At 42.5% G+C, this 12,926-nt stretch overlaps 1 protein-coding gene across 1 annotated transcript in view; it reads left to right on the top strand.

Moving 5' to 3' along the window:
• Positions 1-12,926, top strand: part of Ndg (Nidogen) — a 527,328-nt gene that overhangs the window by 255,984 nt on the left and 258,418 nt on the right. The gene's annotated exons all lie outside the window — the stretch shown is intronic.

Below are 12,926 nucleotides of genomic sequence, written 5' to 3'. Positions count from 1 at the left end.
TGAAACCTTTTTTGTTTTGTCATCTTCAGTATTAATAAATGGGGACAGACACGGCACAGGTCCCACTCACTGCACAATCCCAGGTCCAGGCAATGGATCTGGGACCCCTAGCCCACCAGCTTACCAGTGGCTGTGGTAGTGGCCTCGGGGCACCCTGCCAGGACAGCTGCAGGGACATCCTCCAAGCGCGTCTTGGCACTGCAACTATCCCGCCATTATACACCCACTGATAGGGCAGCCTCCTGGGGCGCTACTCCCAGGTTCGGGCCCCTCTCTATTGGGCAGAAGCGGCAGCCTGGGAACCGCAATGCCCTGTACCCTCTAGCACAGGCCCGAGCCCCATCTCACCCTGGACCCATGATCTATGCCGGCGGAACCCCCGCCACGCCTCCCCCCAGAAGTCTGCCACTAGGTAGCGGGGGCAAAGTTTTCTGGCCGCATGCCCTTGCTGGCGCCAACCCCTGTAACGTAGTGGGATACGTTGTGTGAAATGTAAAGTGCATGTGGTGTAGTGCATAGATAGTTAGAGGAAATGTTTGGGAGAGTATGCTGGTCTACTCTCCATGTTACTGTCACACTGAAAAGGTCAGCAAAGGGGGATGGTTAGATAGCTAGTGAAACAGGAGCTCCAGCTCTCCCTATCACCAGCATTCCCATTCCCCTTGGGAGTACTACCCTGTTCGGCCCGTGCTACGGCCTCCTCCTAGCTCACAAATTACATTATTTTGGCCTTTTTTGACTATTAATCTTACATATTTGGGTTCTAGCAGCTTCATTAGTAAGTCTTTCATAACAATGATACAGAAAGAATTGCATACCCATTATTATTCTGTTTAAGGTTTAAACTTGGCGCCCAACAACGACGCACAAACAAGGGGAAAGGTTGCATGCATCTGTTATTCATTACTCTACCAGATGGAGGAATTCCCATAGCTCAACACTCACCATTACACTACCTATGCATAGATACAGAGATGTGTACATATAAAAATAAAGTTAACCCTACATCGATCATTAACACATGAACTACTACTTAGGACAGGAACTTATAGACTAGTATTCAGATTACACCCTATCTAACTTAGAAATTACAGTACCTCTAAACACATACATGAATACTAAATTTGTGGCACTACACGGCTCCCATGTTCGGAAGACAAATTTTACGCAAGTCAGTCATCTATGACATGTGCATGGATGGACTGTTGTTACTCCTATAACTGCTATGAACACTTTGAATTGGAACATCTTTCCCCACAATCGGTGGCACCTGTCGGTCCACATTAAACACCTGATGCGTACCTTGGAAGGTCACTTACTCACTTTATTAGGAGGTATGATCACTCCTTACACTTGATGTTATGAGGGAATTTATGCCCCAGTCAGCCTCAGATTTTGGAGGATAGCTTATCGCTCACCTGAGCTTGGCAGGGTCTCTCGAGAGTGAGATCACCATGGGAGGCGCTTCCTTCCACTCTTCCATTCGCATTCGCATTCACTCTGTTCTTTTGTTTCCAGCATTCCGCCCACAAAGGTGAGCACTCATTCTGTCCTGAAGACTACTACCTCACAAACCGTGCTAACTGTAAGGTGAGGGGATTAATTACTCCCCTCGAAGTAAGGAACTTCCTGGTTCCAACAGGAACTCTTCTCTCTCTTTTTTTTCTTTTTACACCCTCTCCTTGGGGATGAGTCCACCCGGAACATAACCTTAGGCAGTTATGGTTCACAACATTCGTCTTATGCACTTATATCTACTTTTCTATCTAACCTCCTCTATGAGCCTCCGAGGGGCATTCCTCACTCTCGGTGGTAATCGCTCATCTTCGGGCTCAGGGGCGAGCTCCTGTTGCAACGGTTCTAAGAGCCATTCCTCGGTACCGTAATATGGTTTTACCTTTTCAGCAGCCCTTTGTATTCTTTTGCCACTAAATACATTTTTAATGATATAAACACTTCCCTCTAGCAGCACTTCGATCACTTTATACGGACCGTCCCATTTGGCATTCAGTTTCCTACAGGTACCCGGCTGTATGGTTCCTTTTTTGCCCACACCAAGCTATTGACCCCAACCTTCTGTGCTCTCCTCCGCCTGTTGGCCACCTCCCTGTATTGCCTGGTCATCTTCTGGTGGGTACTTTTAATAAGCGTGTGTGCTATCGCTAGGTCGTCCTCCTCTGCGTCCACGGAAGGCAATAAGGTACCAATGAGGTGAGGGGGATGGCGTGAGAAGAAGGCATAATAGAGCTGTTGTCCCGTGCTCAAGTGCACCGCTTGATTTATGACGGTTTGGCACGACTGGAGCAGCTGAGGCCAACACAAGGGGTGTCCGTTGCAGAGGGATGCTAGGATACTTTTCATAGTCCTATGCATCCTTTCAGTGGTGAAATTTCCCTGGGGATGATAAGGGGTGACGTAGAACAAGTCCACTTGCCCAAGACAGTGTATGTGTGGTGTATGTTTGTCTCTGAGTGGGTAATATTTGTCTAAAGAACTATAATTACCTAACCCTTAACCTTCTAAGCTGGAAAGAAGGAAAGAAAAGTGAAGAATTAGCACTAAGCTTGGAGGAAACGTGGAAATATCAAGACGAGAGGTAGGACAGAAGAGCAGAAGAGGACAGTAAGAAGACAGACTGGAGACAAAAAGGCCCCCTTTAGTCACCTCCTATGACAAGCAGGGATACTGGGGAAGTATTCTTTCCCCCCCTTCCCAGGGGTAATACCAACTAGTACACTATTAGAACCTCCATACTACCAGGATGTTCTGAACATAAAGTTACGGAGGTATTTGGGAATGACCAACCAGTGCTACCCTTAACATTCTCACTCTCTTTGCTATTCACTTCCCTTCACTTTCTCACCAACGGCACTAATTGGGGAACGATGAATATCCCACTGCTATTGCCACCAGTGTAATGATAGAATTTTTTGATAGTCCCACCGTTATTGTTTCGTCAGTGTAACGCCAGATATTTAATCTTACCGGTGTTATCAGTGTAATGGTCAGAAACTGGATTTCCCACCGTTGTTGGTTCTGTTTAACTTACTCGTTGATTATACAAATGGTACTCAACTTAGTCTCCCCTCAATGACTGATAAAATATTCACCTCAGTAAAAACAAAGGGGGGGGTAGCACTTCGACTTTGAATGATAAAGGTTAATTGTTTAACAGATGGTTTTGGTAGCGTTTGTAGTTTTGGCCGAGTCGAGATTAAGTCAGTACCACGTGTGCTCGTCGTTCCCAAAGCGGAGGAATCTTGAACTGGAAGGGGAGTGAGTTATGCATGAGAGGACATAGTTCCCTTGATTGGGTATAAAAAAAATGACATATACTTTACTCTACTTTAATAATTCTATACTAGTTATCAACAGACATTTTGAATTACGTGACCTTTAATCAGATGTAATAGGGTTGTAAATTAAAACCATGGTTTGGACGAACATCATACAATATTGTCACCAAGCAAAACAATTGGAATATTCAAGTGATTTCTGAGGACATCATACCTCACTCTTTATTATCGGTTATTCTTGGGCTCGTCAACAGCCACAAGACTGGGACATTTATTGGCATGAGTTGTCTTTTCGGGCTGGCATAGCCTTGAACCAAAAAAAATAATCACTCGTGTTCTATTTCGTCCGTGTAGTATAATCTCTTCATGCAGTTCACTAATAATTCACAATCACTATCAATTCATAATTATTAATAGTTCATAATGATCATTAATGCATAATCACCAAGAATACATAATCACTCGGGCTTGTTTAGCCTCGAGGAACAACTCAAAAATCACATTTTTTGCTCACAACCACTAAGTTCCCTTCAACGCTCCCAATTTTTCTAACATATTAATATAAGAGAAAGAAAACGGTTGATGAGTTTGAATTCGCCTTTCCGTTACATGACCACATCAACTTTCAAAATTCTATACCTTATCAACAAAAAAAAAATAAAGTTCACCTGATAGATTCATAATACCATTTGTACTACATTCAGTTTATAAATTATTCATGGGTAGTGTAAGTGTGTATGTAAGACGAGTCTATGGGCAGTATCACATGATGGCCTCGTGCACACCCCGACGTCACGGTGTCTGTGAACTGAACCAACGTCTGTTATACACGATGTCTGAGTCGTGAATGTCTACATTAAGCTTTTAACAACATTACTTCATATGGTTCACGACAAGTAAGGATTAAACAAGAAAGGGGGGGAGAAAGGAGGAATGTGTACAGCTCACCTGAACCAACGTCTGTTATACACGATGTCTGAGTAGCGAATGTGGCATTGTCGGGCAGAGGCGGACGCTACTCCTAGATCAAATGAGACTGTGTTTTTGCAATATGGTGGGTTTTAATTCTCTTCACTATTTGTATAGTAGTGTACACATGACGTTAGGACTTTTGATTGAATTGGGGAAAATTTGGGATTCAATCCTTACTACATTTAAATACTGAATTTACTGCCATCCCGCCTTGAGTTTGGGGTAGCTTATGCCATCTAGTGATGGCTAAGGCAAGCGGGACTATTTGATCCTCACAAATTACATTATTTTGGCCTTTTTTGACTATTAATCTTACATATTTGGGTTCTAGCAGCTTCATTAGTAAGCCATTCATAACAATGATACGGAAAGAATTGCATACCCATTATTATTCTGTTTAAGGTTTAAACTTGGCACCCAACAACGACGCACAAACAAGGGGAAAGGTTGCACGCATCTGTTATTCATTACTCTACCAGATGGAGGAATTCCCATAGCTCAACACTCACAATTACACTACCTATGAATAGATACAGAGATGTATACATATAAAAATAAAGTTAACCCTACATCGATCATTAACACATGAACTACTACTTAGGACAGGAACTTATAGACTAGTATTCAGATTACACCCTATCTAACTTAGAAATTACAGTACCTCTAAACACATAAATGAATACTAAATTTGTGGCACTACACCTTCTCCTACCAATATATTTTTCCTGAAGCTGTTGAACAATGAATATGGCATCAGTGGTCCCCCTACCTAACATAAACCCAAACTGCATCTCATCAGTATTCACTTTCTCTAATCATACCTTCTAAAACTCTCTCCATTACCTTCATTATCTGATCTAAAAGCTTTATACCTCTATAATTTCCTCTTTCCAGGGCATCACCCTTCCCTTTATACACATTTACAATTACACTCTTCCGCCAATCTTCTGGCACAACACACTCATAAATAATCCTATTTATTAGGTCAGTGACTAACTTCACCCCTATATCGTCTGAGGCCTTCAACATTTCGTCAGTCAACCCAGACACACTTGCTGCCTTCCCCACCCTCATCCTGCCTATTGCCTCACTCACAGTAGCAGCATCAATCAAAGGCCAAGGGCCAGACACTGGATCTGCTGGCTCCAAACCTTCTCTGTCCAGTCAAACTCCTCATTCAACAACTGGTTATAATGCGGTCTCCATGCATCTTTAATATCCTCACTGTTCACCACTACCCTTCCTTCATCATTCTTCACACACTGCTCACTTGTAATATCCCGATTATCCCTCTTCACCTGACCTGCCACCCTAAATATCATATTTTTCCTTTCCCCATGATTTAGGTTATCAAGTAATTGTCTCTGTGACTCAGACTTTGCCCTGTATACCTCTCTTCTAGCCCTATGCTTGGCAGCCAAATATTCCTCTTTGCCACCACTCTTCTTCCATTTCCAGAAAAGCCTTCTTTTCTCCTTAACTGCAGCTTCTACACCCTCATCCCACCACCAAGTTACTTTATGTCTTGGTGGTCCTTTTGTCCAACTGCATGTTACATCAGTAACTCTCAAGAGATTATTCTTGAGGGCTCTGTACTGTTCATTAACGCCTCTGTCTCCGGCTCCCTGTTCAGCCACCACTCTCCTCAACTCGCTATAGAAGGCATCCCGTACCACTTGGTTTTTCATCTTCCATATTTTCCTCCTAGGTACATAAGTCCTCTTTTTCATCACTCGTTCTTTAAGCACCATATCACAAATCAATAGTTTGTGTTGCTGCACACACTCCTCACTTCCTATAACTTTAACATCCGTCACTATCCAGGGTTTGAAATAATTTTCTTTTTCATTTATAAAGGCTTTGACATGCTTGCATGCGTTGGCCTTTGTCATCTAATGGTGGCTTTCCATGCTGCTCAGTCTCGGGCATCCTCCCTGTTCAGTCCCTTATCCCCGAGGTCACACTGTATGACTTCATCCCAGGTCTTTTTCGGTCTGCCTCTTGCAACCCCACCCCCGACATTCACACATCTCACTTTCCTCGCCCAGGTGTCATCTCCCATCCTCGTATCATACCCACATCATCCCAGTCTACCCCTCTTCATCACAACACCAATGCAGTCCAGTCCCATCCATCCCCTCAACTCCTAAATTGTAAACCTAGCCCTCCCCAGCCCTTGCATTCAAGGATGCATTGCACATTCACCTAATCATTGTCATTTCTATACATTTGGGCTTACAAATTTGCTCTTCCTTTACTACTCAGGTCTCACTACCATACAGCATTACACTCCTAACACATGCTGCATACAAAGATCCCTTAGTGTGGAGGGAGAGCCCTGTCAGTGTCAGGATACACTAATTGCTTAAAGTTTGTGGCTGTTTTGTTTGTGGATTTTAATATCTGTAGGTTTCAATTATGACTTCAATTCAGATAAGTGAGAATTTGCACCATCATAAAAAGCAAAACAGCGGGTGAGATGGGGTTGAGGAAGGAAGGGAAGCAACTAGACTGGAATGCTAAGTACACATTGGTTTTGCAGAACATTCATGTTTCTTGAGGAAATAGGGAACACATGATTCTAGATACCATTGTTTGTGTATATAAATTATTGTATCATCACTTAAATTTGTAATAATTGGTTTTGTACCTCATTCATCTAGGTGCAGAAACATGTCTTCCAGCATTTAGCCTTATGTGCTTCTGACTTCCATTATCATGCTTCTCACTCTTAAGCTGAAGTACCCCTGAAATTTGTTTGCAATATGTAATAGATCCTGTCAACCTCTTAACAAGCATTTGCTTGCAGACTTGACTCATTATATGTCATGTTGCTTCTAGAACTCTTGTTACATTCATAGTATGCCATGGTTGTTAATCTGGTTTGTGACTGGGCCAAGACTGTGGGTCAGCTTGGTCCTCATTGGTCATTACCTTTCTGGTGATGCATGATATTACCACCGCAGAGTCAGTGAAGGTTTACCAAAGGTGGAAAGTGTAGTAAAAAGTAAAGTTTACAGGTGTGAATGATATTCTGATGATGTGGTGCTGGGGGGGTGGAAGAAGCTGATATTGGGTTGCCAACCCTCTAGAAACCTTGGACAACCAAGGGCATTATCTCTATAAAAGGGAAAACCTCAATTTATAAGTGGAAGAATTTCAGGTTATAAGTGGAAGAATGTCAGTCTATAAGTGGGAGAATCTAAATGGTGGTAGGTGGGGCACTCACCATCCACTTACTTGATGTAGTGCTGCTTTGGATGTCTTCCCTTTCTTGTCTTCCGTCCTTCCTCTTCAACCTTTCTTTCCTTCATTCCTTCCTCGTCCTTCTGCCTACGGGTGACTTTACACTCCCACTTCTGTCATTCTTTCCTTCATTCTTTCCTCTTCTTTCTGCCTATGAGCAACTCTACACTGAGCGACAAGCCAAGTGGTTTCCTGTACACTAGGAAAGTACAGTATTTACTACACTGGGTGGTAATCATATTACCATAATAGGGCGCCCGGTGGTTTAGTGAGTAATTCAGGCGCTCCAGTCGGATTGAGCCGGTGCAGGTTTATATCCAAGGGATGGTTGGGGATTATTGCTCATGTAATTCCACTCAGGGATGAGTGAAGCTGGTCACTCTCATCTGAAATGTCAGGACCAACTTGCCTAGCCCCAGGCTTCTGTGCTTCTCATGGGGCAACATAGGATTGGATGTTGGATCGATGGATGGAGATTCTAAATTTAAAGGCATTATTAATGACCACACAGGTCATACAGTAATCCTCACTATTTTTTTTTTTTTCCTAGCTGGGAGGTATGACCATCACAAATAATGTTACCAGTAAGTTACTTCATTTGCACATTGCCGATATTTTCTGTGTGGATTTGATGAAGTTTTGCCTTGAAAACTAGAATGTGGAAGTGTATAGAAGTTGATCTGTCCAGGTTGGGTGAATTATGGATAAGTTTTATATGGGTTAAACTCAGTGTATCCTAAACACTTTTGCACACTACAGTATATTCACCTATAACACATTTTTCACTACATGATTCGATTCATATATTTACAGTACAGTATTGTATAATGCAACAAGCAGTTGGTCAGATCGGAAAAGTTTGTGCAACATGACTACAATACTTAGTAGCCCAACTATGGCATTTTTAACTATTGCACGAGCTCAGTAGCGTATTATGAGACACATAACTGTGCATAGGACCAGTGCATACCTGCCTCACGCCAAGCCAGTCTGTCATCACAGTTCATCTTAACCCCTAAAGACTGCAGTTATTTCAGGCAGGATACCTCCCACAGCTGCAATTTGGGGGTGTTTTGGCGACTTTCACCAAGGGCAGATTGATTGTGCCCAGGCTAAACAGGAAGAGTTTACACACCTGACAACGCAATCCATACCTCTGTAAGCCAAATGGTTACTGCACAATCGTGTTTCAAAGTTAATAAAAGTTTATAAGTTACCTCTCGAAAACACTCAAAAACGTGAAAATTTTTATAACTACACATTTTTCTTATTGAAACAGGTCATTTCAAAGTGTTTTGTCATGCCAACCATGAAAACAGGTGTATGAAGATGTGGGGAGATTACTAGGCTGTGGGGAGTAGGCCTATAGTTACGAGGGTTGGAATAATAACCAACTTTTCACATGAAAAGAAAGCACTTCAGTGTGTTCTGTAACATCTTGGCGGCCTGATACCTCTCGGGGATGTGAGGGTAGTGAGGGACAAGGAGGGAGGGATGGGGTGGGGTTCAGGGGGGACACAAAGCTAGCAGGGTGGGAGGAGGGGCGAGAGTGGGTGGGAAGGGACACGGGTGGTGGTGGGAGGAGAGATGCAGGCATATGCGTCTTGTTGCAGGTGCATGGAGGGGTGGGAGGGTGATGGGGGACAGGGAGGGAGTGGGGTAGAGGGTGGCATGGAGGTGGCCCAGAGGGGGGGTGCCTCCCCACTGCCCGGATTGGTCCAATCCCCCTTCATGCCACTCAGGGGTGAATTTTCATTGGCCTGAAGCTGTGTACATCATAATCGTGGTGGAGGAAGTACTCCGCAGTTTTTTATAGGCCCCGCTCAATTGATGCAATTAGGCATATTGGCATAAAACTCAAATCACATCAGTTGATGCGATTAGGACTTTAGGGGTTAAGTACAGGCATTCCCAGCTATACGATCCATCAGTGTATGATACCCCACCTTAACGATATGAAAAAATTAACACTGATCCATCAATGTATGATACCCCACCTTAGCGATATGGGTATCTGATGGGTTTTGTTTTTTTTAACAGATTTTGATGATATTTTAGACTTAAATATTGTGTTTAGGTTGATTTATAAACTGTTTTCAAACTTAGATTAATGTGTTTTAGTCATTGGTTGGGTGAACACTGTCATTTTGGGGTACAGTTTAAGTTTGATTTTCTTTCCAGATATTTCTGATGATTTCCAAATTTTATTTTTGGGTTTAGGTGAGATTTAAACTGCTTTTAGACTTAGTTTAACTTATTTTAAAGCAATTTGGGGGTTTAGATGAGCTAGAGACTTGTTTTTGGACTCAGTTGGGTGGGTTTTGGACTTGGCTGGGGGTTAATCCTAAGGCCCCCAAATGCATCCCAATACTTTCTATGTTATTACATCCCCATTTAACAACACCCAGGCTCAATGATGGGTTTTCTCAAATGCATCTCATTGTTACAGCGGGGACGACCTGTACAGTACACTACAGGTATACCTCGATATACGATACTCCTAGATGCGATACCCCTGCTTAACGATGGGTTTTGATCTTTTTACCGATGTTGATGATATTTTAGACTGAAATTGTGTGTTTAGGTTGATTTATAAACTGTTTTTTAGACTAAGATTAAATTTGTTTTAGCAGTAGGTGGGGTGAACATTGTCATTTTGGGGTACAGTTTACTAAGCTTGATTTTTTCCACACATTTGACGATTTTTATTTTTTATTTGTTGGTTTTAGTGAGGTATTTACAGGTGTTAGGCTTAGTTTAGCTTCCATGACAGCTGTTAAGCCATTTAGATTGACTTTAAACTTGTTTTTGGGCTTATTTGGGTGAGTTTTGGACTTGGTTGGGGAGGAAACCCAAGGCTGAAAAATGCATCCCATTATTTAACATGTTAAATCTACCCCAATATATGATACCCCGCCCAGTGATGGGTTTTTATCTTACCAATTAGAGTCCCCACAAACTCCTGAAAGTTTCAAGTGTTCGCTGGACCACTAAATAGCGTGGGGTCACTACCTGCTCAGGGCTGGTGTACCTTCCTTTTAAAAAATTCCAATCTGGATTATTACTCAAGCATAAAGCATTATACCAGTATTATTTTCATCTTAGATATTTTACTGATGCTGTAAATGAGAATTGCTCTGAAAAGTTCTCCACAGAGTTTTCTAAAAGCCATTAAAGCCTATTGTATGTTTTTGCATTCAGCACATGTTTACCAAGTGTTATGAATCTCAGTTATTGGAAAAATTTATCATACAGTTTCCAATGATTGTAATCTTCAATTTGACAAATCCTGACATGATTCTATCCACCATACCCTAAATAATAGTAAGAATTGTACAACTGAAATCTTACGTGACCGAGATCAGTGACTCAGATTTTTAGAGGTATGGTATTCCTCTTGCTTTGAGAAAACATCCCAGTTCTGCTATAATCTACTTTTCCACAAATGTTTTAGCTGCACAGTCGACTACGGCACTATACAGGTATTTTCCAGATTTATTACAACTCTGGGTGGTAACCATATAACCAAACCATATGTGCTCCCTATGTGTCAACAGGTGGGTTGGCGGAGAGTTAGTGCCCCTCCCCGTAAAACAAATAACTCAAAGTCAAACAGCCACCCTTTACGGGATTATGGTGTCTGGCAATAGATATATAGACAGATCGGCTGATTTCAAAAGGTGCAAGCGTCAAGTGTGGTGTATACACACCATCAGCGCCGCCCTGGGCCCCTGGCAGTGGGCACACAAACTACAGTCAACCCTTGGCTATCACGGGTTTTGCTATCGCGTTTCATGGCTATCACGGACAGGTGAAATGCAACATGATTACCTTTATCGCGACCTCAAATACTGCTATCGCGGACGATGGTCGGCCAGAAACATTCAAATCGCCCGGGCTCTGCCCATGCGTATACTCGCGCCGTGATTGGCGCGACGTCACAGGCTACCCGAGCGCTGATTGGCCCAAGACATGGTTACAGCTACCCATCCTTCCCGCCAAGGTTCAGAGAGAGTCAGCGTTACCAGTCGACAGCAGCTATAGCCGTGAAGACCTATTGTTCAACCACAATGGCCACCAATACCCCATCCAACCCTCCTACCATTGGTGCACGTAACGCGGCTAACCCAGGACGGCAAGTGAGGAAGAGGAAGAACCTGCCTTATGCTCAGGGTCCCTTCCAGACTCCTGATGAAGCTGATCAATTCCTAGACGAGATAGAACGTCGGAGGGGTGGCCAGTAATACCCCACCCCAGCCTCGGAACCCCTTCAACCCACCCAAGCCCCTCATCCTCTCCAAAAATGTTAAATAAAATGGCTTATTACAGTTAATTCTGTTTTATTTATAACCTTTATGTACTGTACTGTTGTTAATTTGCAGCATTGGTTTGTAATCCCAGGTATTTTAGTGAAGGAGATGTGAAAATAGGGTAAGGTTGGGGTAAAGTTGGAGGTCGGGGAACCAATTAGAATTTTTCCCATTAGTTCTTCAGTATGACTATCGCGATTTTGGCTATGGCGGGTCGCCTAGGGTACCAATTACTCGTGATAGCCAAGGGTTGACTGTACTGCACGTTACCCATGAGAAAGCACCTCCGTATGAGCTCAGTGAGTTCATACGATCTTTGATTGTTTAAGTACCATATTTCCTTCATTTATTATGTAAGATTTAGTTTCGTTATACCCATTTACCATTTTTCCTTACAAATGTACACTCACCACTTAAAACATGACAATGATCAATACTCAGGCAACATAATACTTACATGTAGGCTCTCCCTTAACTGAGATGGACGCAACCTTCTGTTTCTATTTTATTTTGATAAGGAAGCCATTTTTTTCTCCAGTATTATGCAGTATGTAGATAAATCAATAAATATAGTATTTTCCGTAAAGTAACACAAAAATTTTATAACAAAGGATAATTCAAGTTGACCCTACTTTTGCATTAAGTTATCTGGTAAGAGGTGGCATCTTTTTCCAGTTTGTGGGGACTCCCATTGCATTGTTAAAATGGGATATACCTGTAAATGTGTCAGTAAACATATTTATGATTGTGTTGTTAGGCTTCCCCATGAATATTTGATACTTTTAAGACATATTTGGGGAATGGAGCGCAGGCTTCAGGAGTTTATGAGGGGTGACTCTGGGGGAAAGGTGGGACCAGATTCCTCTTATCCCATAGGTTCTGTTGTTTCCATAACATGAATTTCCCTAGTGCCATGCCCTAGTAGGGGTCAAAATGCTTCATTGTAAGCAAATGCTGTATGCTTTATTTGTGCCTTTTTTTGAGAATATTAATGCTCTTGGAATTTGGAATCTTGCAGGAGGTGCCTACAATAAAGGTATGGTTTTATCAGGAAGAAAGCTTGGGGTATGAGATGAGAGAACATCATATTATACATTTATTC

This window comes from Coenobita brevimanus, chromosome 97 (assembly GCF_032717465.1).
Source record: "Coenobita brevimanus isolate Jiangsu-jjx chromosome 97, ASM3271746v2, whole genome shotgun sequence".
NCBI classification, from domain to species: domain Eukaryota; kingdom Metazoa; phylum Arthropoda; class Malacostraca; order Decapoda; family Coenobitidae; genus Coenobita; species Coenobita brevimanus.
The sequence above is the reverse complement of the archived record's forward strand: the minus strand, read 5'-3'. Positions and strand labels throughout refer to the sequence as shown.